The sequence below is a fragment of the Pongo abelii genome, chromosome 21 (assembly GCF_028885655.2).
Source record: "Pongo abelii isolate AG06213 chromosome 21, NHGRI_mPonAbe1-v2.0_pri, whole genome shotgun sequence".
NCBI classification, from domain to species: domain Eukaryota; kingdom Metazoa; phylum Chordata; class Mammalia; order Primates; family Hominidae; genus Pongo; species Pongo abelii.
In genome coordinates this window covers 32,359,221-32,374,399 of record NC_072006.2, presented here as the reverse complement: position 1 = coordinate 32,374,399, position 15,179 = coordinate 32,359,221, and positions in this window count along the sequence as shown.

The window sequence follows — 15,179 nt, the reverse complement described above, 5'->3', positions numbered from 1 at the left end:
CGGTGGCTCACGCCTGTAATCTCAGCACTTTGGGAGGCGGAGGCAGGTGAATCATGTCAGGAGTTCGAGACCAGCCTGGCCAACACGGGGAAACCGCGTCTCTACTAAAAATATAAAAAATTAGCTGGGCATGGTGGCAGGCGCCTGGAATCCCAGCTGGAAGGCTGAGGCAAGAGAATCACTTAAACCCGGGAGGTGGACATTGCAGTGAGCCCAGATCACACCACTGCACTCCAGGCCAGGCGACAGTACAAAAAAAAAAAAAGTCAGAGCTGCATAAGCTCCAGTCTTACACAGTACTCCACAGTGGCTCTGTGGGTCACAATAATCCTCCCCAAATGCATTTCCCCTCACTGAGAGTAAAAACACAGGTGTGAGGTTGAAGTTCTCTGGGAAGTTGTGTTACAGGTCACTTTTTTTTTTTTTTTTTTTAATGCTGGCTACTGAGGGAGATAAATGGTCTGGGAGTGAGGTTGTGTGGCTGGGAAATCTGAAACAGATACAGACGTCAACCATGCCCACTACACAGCCTTCTGGCACTACCAGTCAGTGCCCCCAGGTGCTATTGCTGGCACCCTGCTGCTGCTGCTGCTGCTGTTGGAACTGCAGGAATGCAGGTGCCCACTACAGCTGCCAGAAATGCCCCAGAAGCGAGAAAAGTGAATTTGCCCTTCATCTGGCCTTAAAAATCTTTCCCCGGGCCAGGCACGGTGGCTCATGCCTGTAATCCCAGAACTTAGGGAGGCGGAGGTGGGTGGAGCACCTGAGGTCAAGAGTTCAAGATTGGCCTGGCCAACATGGTGAAACCCCGTCTCTACAAAAATACAAGAATTAGCCAGGCATGATGGCAGGTGCCTGTAATCCCAGCTACTCGGGAGTCTGAGGCAGGAGAATCGCTTGAACCCAAGAGGCTGAGGTTGCAGTGAGCCGAGATCATGCCATTGCATGCCAGCCTGGGCGACAGAGCAAAACTCTGTCTCAAAAAAAAATCTTTCCCCAGGCCAGGCGCAGTGGCTCACACCTGTAATCCTAGCAATTTGGGAGGCTGAAGCAGGTGGATCACTTGAGGTCAGGAGTTCGAGACCAACCTGGCCAACATAGTGAAATTCTGTCTCTACTAAAAATATAAAAATTAGCTGAGCGTGGTGGTGCACACCTGTAATCCCAGCTACTCGGGAGGCTGAGGCAGGAGAATCACTCCAACCCGGGAGGCGGAGGTGCACTGCAGCCTGGGCAATGGAGAGAGACTCCATCACCCCCAAAAAAAGAAAGAAAACAGCAGTTTATAAACAGGTATTCTACATCCCTCTTAGCATTGTTTATCAGGACTGTCATTTTCTTGTGTGAGACATTTGGGTTTTTTCCCTCTGAATATGTTACTACTGTGACATTTAGCCCTTAGAAAAAAATGTTAGGCCAGGTGCAGTGGCTCACACCTGTAATCCCAACAATTTGGGAGGCTGAGGTGGGAGAATCGCTTGAACCCAGAAGTTTGAGACCAGTCTGGGAAACACAGGGAAACCCATCTGTATTTAAAAAAAAAAAAAAATTAAAAATTAGCTGGGCATGGTGGTGTACACCTGTGGTCCTAGCTACTTGGGAGGCTGAGGTGGGAGGATGGCTTGTGCCTGGTAGGTTGAGACTGCAGTGAGCCATGATCACACCACTGGACTCCAGCCTAGGCAACAGAGCGAGACCCTATCTTCAAAAAAAAGAGGAAAAGAAAAAAAGTTAACAAATGTTCAGTATTTCAGTTACTTCCTGACCTGGTGATATTTAAGGGTGTGTTTGTTTTTGGATGATCTTTGCAAATATATTAACTACTGTTAAGGGGAAAAGCTGCTTCGGCGACTTGAGCTGATTGAGTCACACTTCTGGGCTCTCTGGGCCCTTTTGTGAGTTTATAATAGAAATAAAATAAGACCTTATAAAAAAAATCCCCAAGAGAGATGGGAGAGTATTTAAATTGTTGCCCCATTTACTGCTTGTGCCCAGAAATCCATATAAATAAATCAAAAAAATAGATTTATGGTAACAAGCCTGGTGCAACCTGCTTGGGTTTGAATTTGAATCCCAGCTTCTCCCTCTTACTATTTGCCTATCTTTGAGAACATTTCTTAGTCCCTCTGTGCCTCAGTTTCCTCAAAAGTAAAAGGGATTAAACAATACTAGTATCTACCTATAAGGGTATTGTGGCAATTAAATGAGAAACTGATGTAAAGCTAAGCTCACTGACTGCAACACAGTTTGTGCTTAATAGATGTTACATGTTATTATTATTATTATTTTATTTATTTATTTATTTATTTTGAGATGGAGTTTCGCTCTTGTTGCCCAGGCTGGAGAGCAATGGCTCAATCTCGGCTCACTGCAACCTCCGCTCCCGGGTTCAAGCAATTCTCCTGCCTCAGCCTCCCAAGTAGCTGGGATTACAGGCATGCGCCAGCTAATATTTTTGTATTTTTAGTAGAGACAGGGTTTCACCATGTTGGTCAAGCTGATCTCAAACTCCCCTCAGGTGATCCGCCCACCTTGGCTTCCCAAAGTGCTGGGATTACAGGCGTGAGCCACCACGCCCAGCCACGCTATTATTATTATTACTAGTATTTTAGGGAAACCAGAGAATAGTCTTAAACTCACATCATAGACTGAGAAGAATTAACTGCCAAATAACACTCACGCAGGGAATGAATTGGTGGAGGAGACCAAGACCTGCCCTGCAGCTCCCCTTATTTCCAGCAGAGGGCAGACGCATCAAGATAGTGACAGGGCCCTCAAAAATGGAAAGGATAAGATTGGTGAATTTGACTTTTTTTTTTTTTTTTGAGACAGAGTCTTGCTATTGTTGCCCAGGCTGGAGTGCAATGGCTCGATCTCGGCTCACCCCAACCTCTGCCTCCCAGGTTCAAGCAATTCTCCTGCCTCAGCCTCCCCAGTAGCTGGGATTACAGGCACGCACCACCACGCCTGGCTAATTTTGTATTTTTAGTAGAAATGGGGTTCCTCCATTTTGGTCAGGCTGGTCTCGAACTCCTGACCTCAGGTGATCCACCCGCCTCGGCCTCCCGAAGTGCTGGAATTACAGGCATGAGCCACCGTTCCCAGCCCGATTCGATTATTTAAGAAATAAACTAAACAGGCCAGGTGCAATGGCTCATGCCTGTAATCCCAGCACTTTGGGAGGCCGAGGTGGGCAGATCACCTGAGGTCAGGAGTTCGAGACCAGCCTGGCCAAATGGCAAAATCACATCTCAACTAAAAATACAAAAAAATTAGCCGGGTGTGGTGGCACGCACCCGTAATCCCAGCCACTTGGGAGGCTGAAGCAGGAGAATTGCTTGAACCTGGGAGGCGGAGGTTGTGGTGAGCCGAGATCGCACCATTGCTCTCCAGCCTGGGCAACAGAGTGAGACTCCGTCTCAAAAAAAAAAAGTAAGTTGCAGACATCAAGACACTTCATCTCTAAATACTTAAGCATATATTTCTTCAGAACAAAGTCATTTTCAACATAAGCATAGTGCTATTATCTACCCAAGAAATCAAACAAAAACTCTCCGTTGCTCCCCCCTCCCCAGTCCTTGGCAGCTACCACTCTTCTTCTTCTTTTTTTTTTTTTTAGAAATAGGGATTGGGTCTTGCCCTGTTGCCCAGGCTGGTCTCAAACTCGCAGGCTCAAATGATCCTCCCACTGTGGCCTCCCAAAGTGTTGAGATTACAGGCGTGACCCACCACGCCCAGCCTCCTTCCTTTTTAAGGCTGAGTAATATTTCATAGTATGTACATGCCACATTTATCCATTCATCCATTCATGAAAGTTGGGTTTCTTCTGCCTATTGCTTCTGCCTGTTGCTTACTGTGAATAGTGCTGCTACAAACATGGGTGTGCAAATACCTCCTCGAGCCCCTGCTTTCAATTCTTTTGGACATATACACAGAAATGGAATTTCTGGATCATATAATTTTATTTTAAATTTTTAAGGAATAACCATACTGTTTTTCCAAGGCAGCGGCAACATTTCAAATTCTTACCAACAGTGCACAGGGGGGTTCCAGTATCTTCACATCCTTGTCAACACTTGCTATTTTCTGGGTTTTTATTTTTTGGGTTTTTTTTTTTTTTTTGACAGATTCTTGCTCTGTCACCCAGGCTGGAGTGCAGTGGCACGATCTCAGCTCACTGCAACCTCTGTCTCCCGGGTTCAAGCGATTCTCCTGCCTCAACCTCTGGAGTAGCTGGGATTATGGGCACCCACCACCACACCCAACTAGTTTTTGTATTTTTTTTTTAGTAGAGACGGGGTTTCGCCATGTTAGCCAGGCTGATCTGGTCTCAAACTGAAGACCTCAAGTGATCCACCTGCTTCAGCCTCCCAAAGTGCTGGGATTCCAAGTGTGAGCCACCAGGCCCAGCCATCTTTCCATATAAATTTTAGAATCAGTTTGTTTATATCTATAAAAATTTCTGCTGGAATTTTGATTAGGAATGTGAAATTGTTTTATCAATTAGATGTTGTTTTACGACCCACAATATAGTGTCTTAGTGAATGTGTTCCATGTGCTTTTTTCTCCTCCATGTGCTTTTGAAAAGAATGTGTGTCTTTTGTTTGTTTTTGTTTTTTGTTTTTTTGAGACAGAGTTTCGCTCTTGTTGCCCAGGCTGGAGTGCAGTGGCGCGATCTCGGCTCACTGCAGCCTCTGCCTTCCGGGTTCAAGCGATTCTCCCGCCTCAGCCTCCCGAGCAGCTGGGGTTACAGGCACCCGCCACCAGGCCTGGGTAATTTTTGTATTTTTAGTAGAGATGGGGTTTCACCGTGTTGGCCAGAATAGTCTCGAACTCCTGATCTCAGTTGATCCACCCGCCTTGGCCTCCCAAAGTGATGGGATTACAGGCGTGAGCCACCGCACCTGACCAATTTACATATTTTTTTATTATGTATCTCTTAACAAATTGCTATGGCTATTATTGTTTTGATAGATTTGTCTTTTGGGCTTCATACTAGAGTTATGAGTGGATTGCATTCCACATCTACAATATTAGGATATTAAATAGGTTTGTGTACTTAATTTTACCAATAGGTTTTATACTTTCAAGTATTTTTTGGGAAGAGGAGAGGGTCAAATCTGTTCTTTGGCCTTCCTGTAACTGGATATTTATATCTTTCTCAAGTTTGGGAAAGTTTCCAGTTATTATTCTTTTTTTGGAGACATGGAGACAAGGTCTCACTCTTTTGCCCATGCTGTAGTGCAGTAGCACAGTAACAGCTCACTGTAGCTGTAAACTCTTGAACTCAAGTGATCCTCCCTGCCTCAGCCCCCAAGTAGCTGGGATTACAGGTGTGCACCACCTGTAATGCCTGCCAAATTTTTTATCTTATTTTTTGTAGAGACAAAGTCTCACTATGTTGCCCAGGCTGGTCATGAACTCCTGGCCTTGAGCAATCCTCCTGCCTCGGCCTCCCAAAACATTGGAACTACTCGCATGAGCTACCATACTAGCCTGTTATTACTTCTTTAAATAAGTTTTCTTCTACCCCTTGCTCTTGCTCAGCTCCCTCTTGAACACCAATAATTCTTAGATTTGGTCTATTGAGGTAGTTTTCTACATCTTGTAGGTGATCCTCATTCTTTTTCATTCCTTTTTCTCCACTCATTATGTTATTTTCAAATAGACTATCTTATGGCCTGTTGTGGTGGATCACGCCTATAATCCCAGCACTTTGAGAGGCCAAGGCAGGCGGAATGCTAGAGCTCAGGAGTTCGAGACCAGCCTGGCCAACATGGCAAAACCCCATCTCTACTAAAAATACAAAAAAATTGGCCAGGCAAGGTCGGTGGCTCACACATGTAATCTTAGCACTTTGGGAGGCTGAGGCAGGCAGATCACCCGAGGTCAGGAGTTCAAGACCAGCCTGGCCAACATGGGGAAACCCCATCTCTACTACAAAAATTAGCTGGGCGTGGTGGCAGGCGCCTGTAATCCCAGCTACTCGGGAGGCTGAAGCAAGAGAATCGCTGGAACCCAGGAGGTGGCGGTTGCAGTGAGCTAAGATCGCACCATTGCACTCCAGCCTGGGCAACAACGGAGAAACTCTGTCTCAAAAGTAGGAAAAAAAAAAAAAATAAGCCAAGCATGGTGGCACACACCTGTAATCCCAGTTACTGGGGTGGCTGAGGCAGGAGAATCGCTTGAACCCTGGAGGCAGAGGTTGCAGTGAGCCAAGATTGAGCCACTGCACTCCAGCCTGGTGACAGAATGAGACTTCTCAAAAAAATTATAATAATAATAACAAAATACAAAAAAAAAAATAAAGCTGGGTGTGGCGGTGCGTGCCTGTAATCCCAGCTACTTGGGAGGCTGAAGCAGGAGAATCACTGGAACCCAGGAGGCAGCGGTTGCAGTGAGCCGAGATCACACCACTGCACTCCAGCCTGGGCAACAAGCAAGACTCTGTCTTGGGGAAAGAAAAAAAAAAAGATTTGTACACTTTATGAAAATTTTACTCAAGAAAAGTGAAGGAGAAATATTTCCCCAGGAGAAGATGACACAGTTAAGTGTGACGCCATAAATTTTTTGCCCACGAAGGTAGAAAGGTTATCATATGAATGCCCGGTCTTATGTAAATATGTGTGTTGTTCTTATAGTAATACCAAAACAGTTTGTCTTTCTTTTTCTTTTTCTTTTTTTTTGAGACTGAGTCTTGCTCTGTCACCCAGGCTGGAGTACAGTGGTGCAATCTCAGCTTACTGCAGCGTAGACCTCCCAGGCTCAAGCAATCCTCCCACCTCAGCCTCCTGAGTAGCTGGGACCACAGGTGCACGCCACCACTCCTGGCTAATTTTATATTTTTTTGTAGAGACGGGGTTTCACCATGTTGCCCAGGCAGGTCTCAAACTCCTGGGCTCAAGTGATCTGCCCACCTTGGCCTCCCAAAGTGCTGGGATTATAGGCATGAGCCACTGATGGACAAAAAATGATGGACAAGTTGCTGTACCTTGCATTCTTTATCTCTAAAAAGGAGACATGTTGCATGGTGAACCTCTGAATTTTGGAGTCAACATTGGCCACATTTTGAATGTTCTGCTCATCAGGACTAGAAGTGCTGCCAGCTTTGGGGGTATTTAGGGCAAGAGAGGACAGCTTAGGAGATCCAATTGCAAGGCAGGCAACTCTGTACTTTGGGCCTTATGATCCAGTAGATCCAGTAGAACTGGTACTCAAGATGTCCACAGTTAACCAGAATGCTATGTGGACCTGTGGTAAGCTTCGGTGGATACTCACATCAGAAGTCCCTTGGGTTTGTTTTTTGTTTTTTGTTGTTTGTTTGTTTTCCTTTTTTATGTTGAGATGGAGTCTCATTCTGTCACCCAGGCTGGAGTGCAGTGGGGTGATCTCGGCTCACTGCAACCTCCACCTCCCAGGCTCAAGCGATTCTCCTGCCTCAGCCTCCTGAGTAGCTAGGACTACAGGTGTGCACCACCACACCTGGCTAATTTTTGTATTTTTAGTAGAGATGGGGTTTCACCATGTTGGCCAGGCTAGTCTCGAACTCCTGACCTCACGTGATCCTCCCACCTCGGCCTCCCAAAGTGCTGGGATTACAAGTGTGAGAAAATATACAGATTTTTGTTTGTTTGTTTATTTGAGACAGAGTTTTGCTCTTGTCACCCAGGCTGGAGTTCAGTGACATGATCTCGGCTCACTGCAACCTCCATCTCCTAGGTTCAAGCGATTCTCCTGCCTCAGCCTCCCAAGTAGCTGGGATTACAGGCGCCCACCACCATGCCCAGCTAGTTTTTATATTTTTAGTGGAGACAGGGTTTCAACATGTTGGCCAGGCTAGTCTTGAACTCCTGACCTCAAGTGATCCGCCCACCTTGGCCTCCCAAAGTGCTGGGATTACAGGCTTGGGCCACCATGCCCGGCTGAGTATACTCTGTTTTTATTTGTCAATTATACCTCAATAAAGCTGGGGAAAAAAACTGAAAAAATACTGGTCATGAATTATTTTTCTTTGTTGGGGCTACCATTCTCTCCCACTCCACTGGCTGTGTGGAAATAGCCCACACATCGGTTGCAGGTGCAGAGGACATCTGAGGACAGGCTCGCCCTGCCCACCACCATTGCCACTGGTGCCCGAGCCTGCCTTCCAGGGCCTGGGGATCAATTCATCATGTCTGCCACTGCCAGTGCCCATGCACACCATCTAGGGGGCTGAAAACAGGCCTGCCCTGCCCTTCACCACCACCATTGCTGCCAGCACATGTGCACATCATCCAGGGGCCTGAGATTCAATCTGCCCAGCCCACCACCATCACCACCCATGTGCACCATCCAGGGGCCTAAGGGTCCCACCCTACCTACTGATGTCAATGCTAGTACCCATGCATGTCATCCAGGGGTCTGGGGGTTGACCTGCACTGTCAGCACACATGCACCCCTTCCAGGGACCTGAGGACGGGCTCACCCCACCTACTGCTGCCGTCCATGTGCACTGTCCAGAGACCTAGGGATTGATCCACCTGCTTCACTGCCACTGGTGTGCATGCCACACATACACACTGTCCAGGAGCCCAAGGACAGGTCCACCCTGCCTACCACTGCTTCCTGTGTGCATCTCCCAGAGGCCCAGGCACTGGCCCACCCAGCCTGCTGCTGCCAGTACCACACGCCACCCAGGGGCCTGGGGACTGGCCCAAACAGATTGCTGTCACCACCACCCTGTCCAAAAAAAAAAAAAGACCCAATTGTATGCTGCCTATCAGAAATTCACTTCACCTGTAAAGACACACGTAGACTGAAAGTGAATAGATGGAAAAAAATATTCCACGCAATTCCATAAAATTGGGGAAAAAATGACTGTTATAAGTGACTCATATCCTGCATGCTTTTATTTATTTATTTATTTTTTTTTTGAGACGGAGTTTCGTTCTTGTTGCCCAAGCTGGAGTGCAATGGTGCGATCTTGTCTTACTGCAACCTCTGCCTTCCGGGATTACAGGCACCCGCCACCACGCCCAGCTAATTTTTGTATTTTTAGTAGAGACGGGGTTTCGCCACGTTGGCCAGGCTGTACTTGAACTCCTGACCTCAGGTGATCCGCCTGCCTCCGCCTCCCAAAGTGCTGGGATTACAGGTGTGAGCCACCACACCGGCCTTGCATGCTTTCAGTGTCCAATCATTTGGAAGCCAAAATTATTGGAACAGTCATTTATAGCCTACTATATAACAACAAATGCCTACATCAAAAAAAGTAGGAAGACTTCAAGTAAACAACCTCGTGATGCCCCTCAAGGAGCTAGAAAAGCAAGAATAAACCAAACCCAAAGGAAAGAAATATAAAGATCAGAGCAGAACTAAATAGAATAGAGACTAAAAAAGGGAAAGAAAGGGTCAATGAAATAAAAAGTTGTTTTTTAAAAAATATAAACAAAATCCATAAACCTGTGCTTGGTGTGTAAGAAAAAAAAAATCAATAAGCCACTACCAGGACTAACCAAGAAAAAAAGAGAGAAGACCCAAATAAAATTAGAAATGAGAAAGGAGACATACAACTGATATCACAGAAATACAAGGGATCATTAGAAACTATTATGAACAACTATATGCTAACAAATTGGAAACCCTAGAGGATATCTATGAATTCCTGGACACAAACAACCTACCAAGATTGAACCAGGAAAAAAATAGAAAACCTGAAGAGATCAATGATGAGTAACCACATTGAATCAATAATTAAAAGTCTCTCAACAGAGAAAAGCTCAGGACCAGATGGCTTTACTGCGGAATTCTACCAATTTATAAAGAACTAACACCCATTCTTCTCAAACTATTCCTAAAAATTGAAGAGAATTTTTTTCTAACTCATTCTAGGAGGCCAGCATTACCCAGACACCAAAACCAGACTATGACACACACAACAAAAAAAGAAAACTACAGACCAATATACCTGATAAACATAGATGCAAAAATCCTCAACAAAATACAGTTGATCCTTGAAGAATGTGGAGGCTATGGATGCCAAAACCCTGCACACTGGAAAATTCACATATAACGTTTGACCCCTCCCCCAAAACTTAATTACTAATAGTTAAGTGAAAGGCCTTTACAATGAAAACTATAAGACACTGATAAAAAAAAATTGAAAAGGATACAAACAAATGGAAAGGCATCCCATGCTCATGGATTGGAAGAATACTGTTAAATGACTGTACTACTCAAAGCAATCCACAGATTCAGTGCAATCCCTATCAAAATACCAATGACATTCTTCACAGAAATAGAAAAAACAATCTGAAAATTTGCATGGAACCACAAAAGATACTTAACAGCCAAAGCAATAATGAGCAAAAAGAACAAAGCTTAGAGGCATCACACCACCTGACTTCAAAATTTACTACAAAGGTATAGTAATCAAAACAGCAGGTTATTGGTATAAAAATAGACACAGACCAGTAGAACAGACTGGAGAATCCAGAAATAAATCCATGTGTTTACAGTCAACTGATTTTTGACAAAGGCATCATGAACAAACATTGGGGAAAGAACATCCTCTTTAATAAACGATGCTGGGAAAACAGGATATCCATAGGTAGAAGAATAAAACTAGACCCCTATCTCTCACAATGTACAAAACTCAACTCAAAATGGCTTAAAGACAAACATAAGACCTGAAACTATAAATCTACTAGAAGAAAACATAGGGAAAACACTTTAGGACATTGGTCCAGATAAAGATTTTATGGCTAAGACTTCAAAAGCACAGTCAACAACAACAAAAAAATAGACAAATGGGAATACAGTAAACTAAAAAGCTTCTGCACAGCAAAGGAAGCAATCAACAGAAACAACCTGTATAGTAGGAGAAAATCTTTACAAACCATTCATCTGACAAGGGGCTAATATTCAGAATATACAAGGAATTCAAACAACTCAGCAGCAAAAACATAAACAATCCCAGTAAAAAGTGGGCAAAGGGCTGGGCGCGGTGGCTCATGCCTGTAATCCCAGCACTTTGGGAGGCCGAGGTGGGCGGATCATAAGGTCAGGAATTTGAGACCAGCCTGGCCAATAGGGTGAAACCCCGTCTCTACTAAAAATGCAAAAAATTAGCCAGGCGTGGTGGTGTGCACTTGTAATCCCAGCTACTCGGGAGGCTGAGGCAGGAGAATTGCTTGAACCTGGGAGGCAGAGGCTGCAGTGAGCCAAGATCATGCCATTGCACTCCAGCCTGAGTGACAGAGCGAGACTCCGTCTCAAAAAAAAAAAAAAAGTGGGCAAAGGATCTGAATAGATATCTCAAAAGAAGACACGCATGCTTGAGCCTAGAAGTTGGAGGTTATAGTGAGCTATGATCGTGCCACTGTACTCCAGCCTGGGCAACAAAGTGAGACTCTGTCTCTAAAAAATAAAATAAAATAAGAAAAAAAAAGACATATAAATGGCCAACAGGTGTATGAAAAAATTGCTCAACATTACTAATCATCAGAAAAATGCAAATCAAAATGACAATGAGGCCAGGCACAGTGGCTCATGCCTGTAATCCTAGCACGTTGGGAACCCAAGGCAAGTGGATTGCTTGAGCTCAGGAGTTCAAGACCGGCCTGGGCAACACAGTGAAACCCCCATCTCTACAAAAAATGCAAAAATTAGCCAGGCATGGTGGCTCACACCTGTAATCACAGCTACTTTGGGGGGCTGAGGCACGAGAATCACTTGAACCCAGGAGGCAGAGGTTGCAGTGAGCTGAGATCATGCCACTGCACTACAGCCTGGGTGACAAAGTGAGACACTCTACAAAAAATACAAAAATTAGCCAGGCGTGGTGGTGTGCACATGTAGTCCCAGCTACTCTGGAGGCTGAAAGGGGAGGATCACTTGAGCCTGGGTGGTCAAGGCTGCAGTGAGCTGAGATTGCACCACTGCACTCCAGCCTGGGCAACAAAGTGAAAAGAAAAAAAAGAAAAACAACAAACAGGAATGAACTACTGTAACCGCCCAACAGGTTCACCTTACCCACTGCCTAGACAGCCAATTTATCAGGACGGGGGAATTGCAATAAAGAGTAATCCCTCTCCCCCTCCCCCTCCCTCTCCCTTCTTTCTTCTTTCTTCCTTCTTCCGTCTCCCTCTCCTTCTTTCTTCGGTCTCCCTCTGTTGCCGAAGCTGGACTGTACTGCCGTGATCTCAGCTCGCTGCAACCTCCCTGCCTCGGGCTCCTGTGATTCTCCTGCCTCGGCCTGCCGGGTGCCTGGGATTGCAGGCGCGCGCCGCCACACCTGGCTGGTTTTTGTATTTTTGGTGGAGAAGGGGTTTCACCGTGTTGGCTGGGCTGGTCTCCAGCTCCTGGCCTGGAGTGATCTGCCCGCCTCGGCCTCCCGAGGTGCTGGGATTGCAGACGGAGTCTGGCTCACTCAATGCTCAATGTTGCCCAGGCTGGAGTGCAGTGGCGTGATCTCGGCTCGCTACAACCTCCACCTCCCAGCCGCCTGCCTTGGCCTCCCAAAGTTTTAAGATCACAGCCTCTGCCCGGCCGCCACCCCATCTAGGAACTGAGGAGCGTCTCTGCCTGGCCGCCCATCGCCTGGGAGGTGAAGAGCACCTCTGCCCGGCCGCCCCGTCTGGGAAGTGAGGAGCACCTCTGCCCGGCCGTCCCGTCTGGGAGGTGAGGAGCGCCTCTGCCCGGCCACCACCCCGTCTGGGAGGAAGTGAGGAGCACCTCTGCCCGGCCGCCCCGTCTGGGAAGTGAGGAGCGCCTCTGCCCGGCCGCCCATCGTCTGGGATGTGAGGAGCGCCTCTACCTGGCCACCCCGTCTGGGAAGTGAGGAGCGCCTCTGCCCGGCTGCCCTGTCTGGGAGGTGTACCCAACAGCTCCGAAGAGACAACGACCATCGAGAACGGGCCATGATGACGATGGCGGTTTTGTTGAAAAGAAAAGGGGGAAATGTGGGGAAAAGAAACAGAGATCAGATTGTTACTGTGTCTGTGTAGAAAGAGGTGGGCATAGGAGACTCCATTTTGTTCTGACTAGGAGAAATTCTGCCTTGGGATGCTGTTAATCTATGGCCTTGCCCCCAGCCCCGTGCTCTCTGAAACATGTGCTGTGTCAACTCAGGGTTAAATGGATTAAGGGTGGTGCAAGATGTGCTTTGTTAAACAGATGCTTGAAGGCAGCATGCTCTTTAAGAGTCATCACCACTCCCTAATCTCAAGTACCCAGGGACACAAACACTGCAGAAGGCCGCAAGGACCTCTGCCTAGGAAAACCAGAGACCTTTGTTCATGTGTTTATCTGCTGACCTTCTCTCCATTATTATCCTATGACCCTGCCATATCCCCCTCTCCGAGAAACACCCAAGAATCATCAATAAATACTTAATAAAAAAAAAGAGAGAGAAAGAGTAATTCACGCAGAGCCAGCTGGGCAGGAGACAGAAGTTTCATTATTACTCAAAGCAGTCTCCCTGAGCATTCAGGAATCAGAGTTTTTAAGAATAATGTGCTGGGTGGCGGGGCAGCCATTGAGTCAGGAGTGTTTATTGGCTGGGGTGGAGAAGCAGCTGTCCTCTTGCGTTGAGTGAGTTCCTGGGTGGGGGCCGCAATATCAGATGAGCCAGTTTACTGATCTGGGTGGTGCTAACTGATCCATAGAGTGCAGGGTCTGCAAAATATCTCAAGCACTGATCTTAGGTTTTACAATAGTGATGCTATTCCCAGGAGCAATTTGGAGAGGGTCAGAATCTTGTAGCCTCCAGCTGCATGACCCCTAAACCATAATTTCTAATCTTGTGGCTAATATGTTAGTTCTACCAAGGCAGTCTAGTCCCCAGGCAAGAAGGAGGTTTGGTTTGGGAAAGGGCTGTTATTGCCTTTGTTTTAAACTATAAACTATATACTAAGTTCATCCCCAAGTAAGTTCGGCCTACGCCCAGGAATGAACAAGGACAGCTTGGAGGTTAAAGCAAGATGGAACTGGCTAGGTCAGATCTCTTTCACTGTCTCAGTTATAATTTTGCATTGGTAGTTTCACTACTGATACACAAAATAACTTGGATGAACCTCAGAACGCCAGACATAAATGATCAAGTAATGTATTGTTCCATTTAGGTGACATTTCTAGAAAAGGCAAATCTCTTATCAGTGGTTTCCTGGGGCTGGGGTGGGAGCCAGCAGTAAGGCAAATGGGCATGGGGGAGCTTTACATGGGGATAGAGTATTCTAAAACTGGATTGTGGGAGTGGCTGGACAACTGTTTGAATTTACCAAAAATCACCAAACAGTACGGTTAGAGTGGGTACAAATTACGATCTGTAAATTGCACTTCACTGGAGTTTTTTCAATAAAGAAGTTCAAGTTTCAGTCCCTCCCTTACATGTCCTTTGGCATCTCGCACACTTCCTCCTCCGTGAAACCCTGTCCTCAGACCCTTGCTTGTTTCCCCCTACCTTGCTTAGAGTGGGATCCTTGGTCCTCTTCTCCATCTGTCCTGCCCCAGGGTGATGTCACTCTGGTGGGGCCTTTAAATATTGGTACTGGCTGGGCGCGGTGGCTCACACCTATAACCCCAGCACTTTGGGAGGCCAAAGCAGGCAGACCACCTGAGGTCGGGAGTTTGAGACCAGCCTGACCAACATGGAGAAACCCTGTCTCTACTATAAATACAAAATTAGCTGGGCATGGTGGCGCATGCCTGTAATCCCAGCTACTCGGGAGGCTGAGGCAGGAGAATCGCTTGAACCTGGGAGGCGGAGGCTGCAGTGAGCCGAGATTGTGCTATTGCACTCCCGCCTGGGCAACAAGAGCGAAACTCTGTCTCAATAAATAAATAAAATAAATAAATATTGGTACTGACTATTGCTTCAGCCTAGACCTCTCTCCTGAACTCCAGACACACCTCCAAATGCCTGCTCAGGTTCTTCTTGGATGTGTAGCGGGCATCCCAAACATGACAGGTCCGCACTGAGCCCCTGCTCTTCCCAGCTCAAATCAGTGCCACCGTCAGGTTCCCATGCCAGCTGATGGCACCTTCATCCTTCCCATTGCTCAAGCCAGAAATCTTGTTTTGTTTTTGTTTTTGTTTTCGAGACAGAGTCTCGCTCTGTCACCCAGGCTGGAGTGCAGTGGCACCATCTCGGCTCACTGCAACCTCTGCCTCCCGGGTTCAAGTGATTCTCCTGCCTCAGC